Source organism: Urocitellus parryii, unplaced genomic scaffold (genome assembly GCF_045843805.1).
Source record: "Urocitellus parryii isolate mUroPar1 unplaced genomic scaffold, mUroPar1.hap1 Scaffold_155, whole genome shotgun sequence".
Lineage (NCBI taxonomy): Eukaryota > Metazoa > Chordata > Mammalia > Rodentia > Sciuridae > Urocitellus > Urocitellus parryii.
The window spans coordinates 129,783-131,888 of record NW_027552093.1 but is presented as its reverse complement, the minus strand read 5'-3'; positions in this window follow the sequence as shown (position 1 = coordinate 131,888).

Below are 2,106 nucleotides of genomic sequence, written 5' to 3'. Positions count from 1 at the left end.
ACACTCTTTGTACTTTCTTGGTTTTTGGATTAAAGTGCAGACACTTGAGCACATGCAAGTTTGCATTTTAGTTCACACATCCAATTCCCTTGGATGCTGATTGAGTGGACCAGGAAGATGCAGAGGCCCCTGCTCCTCTGTCTGAGTGGGCATAGAGAACAACTAAAGACATGGGCACACCCTGGGACTGGGTGAAGGGTTGGTCTGTGCCAGCTCTGATCTGGGTCCTGTCTTACTCACCCAGGAGCCCAGTTGGCAGCACCTATGGGGCTAACTGTGGAGGCATACAGGGTGATAGAGTGTGGAGATGGCTCATCCTATATCTGGACTCCTGAGGGTGCCATGGTTAGACCTGGGGCTCAGGCAGACCTTTGTCTCAGGTGTGGCCCCACACAGAGTCCAAATAGGGGACTGCTAGAGCATCCTGGGATCAGGGCCCCCAAAGGCCCCAGAATGTAGGTCCACCAGCTGCAGGCCCATCTTGGAGGGCAGCAGGCAGGAGGCCCCACCCTGTGCAGCATGGCCTGAGGCCAGCAGAGACATGGGTTGGGACAGCCTGAGGCTTGGGGACAGGACCTCTGCCCAGTGTGCACAGCAGGTGGGCTGTGAAATCCAAGAGACCTGTTCTCAAGTCCAGACCCAAGATTGTTGAAGCACCTTTCATGATCACCTCATTGTCTCTCAATGGATGTGTGCAAAATATGCTGTCCACAGAGGAGGAATGTCATTTACCCAACAAAAATGGCATCCTGTCCCTGCTGGCCCTGGGCATGGCCCTGGAGCACATGGACCTAGCTGGAATGAGTCACACAAAGGGACCCCATCACCACACAATCCCTCATTTGGGGAAGCTCCTGCATAGGGACCTGGGAAGAGAGAGGACAGTGGCCCTGGAGATGGGAAGGTGCAGGGAGGGTGAGGGTGGGTGGTGAGGGCCACGTGCAGACAGGGCCTTGTCCTGGGGCTCTGCAGCTCACAGGGCACATGTGGCCCACAGCCAGGCTGTGCTTCACAGTGACTGGGGCAGAGCAGCTGGTGGGCTCCCCACACCCAGGAGGGACAGGTGATGGACAGCTGGGTGTGCACAGCCTGGGACCCATCATGACACATGGAACCCCTGTGTCAGGGTGCTGTCCTCTGCCTCACTAGAGCTAGATTTCAGTGTAAGTGTGAAAAATACAGCTGGAATGGCCAGGTGTTGTCTGATGGAGAGAGATGCTGAAATTGTTAGTGATGTTGGTGATCAAGCACCCTCACATGAGGAAGACAACAACATACAACAACTCATTGTTAACTTACTTAAAAATGTATTTAACTTTTAAATTATTAAGTTGAAATTGCATAACTACATGCAAATGTTTTAATAAAAATATCAAGCTTAGGCCATCAAATGCAGACTGTCTGCTGTAAGTTCCACTTGAAAAAAATTCTTTATGTCACCTTCTTTCTCACTGAGGCCTACTCCAGTCTCCCACATGGGAAACCCAGAGAGCAGTGGAGCAGAGTTCTTGGGACCAATGCAAACAGCATCATCACAATGCACAGACATTGCAGGGAATGTGGCCTTCAATGCTGGCCAGAAGAACATTTGTTCATAGCATGAGAGAGAAACAAGAGGATGTGGTGACAGGAACCTCCTGGGAATGGTTCCCTAGGGGGAATTTTCTTCCCTGGCAGCTCATGGTCAACTGCAAAAATACAACAGCTTTGAACATGAGTTTGATCCCCTCCAGGGATGAGGAGGTCTGATGTGGCCTCCAGATCTGAGACACTTTTGCTTTACAAGTCTGCAGCAGGACAAGGTTCATGATCTTTTTCATGTTCCTGTGATGCTGCTTCAAACACACAGGTGTGGCTCCTTCTGTGTGTGCCAGCAAATAAGGAGAAGGAGTCACATAGAATTTAAATTTCTCACCTTATTGAAATATTTATCAAGGCTCAGAAGTTAGTGTGGAAATTCAAGAATGCATTAGTCCTTCCAGGAACATGGACTCAGAGTAGTAAAACTGAGTATTATTTACTGACAATAGATTTTGAAAATTTAGTGAAAAATTCAGCCCTATTTCCTGTCACTTTGCAAAATAACAAAGTGAAAATCTTATTCAG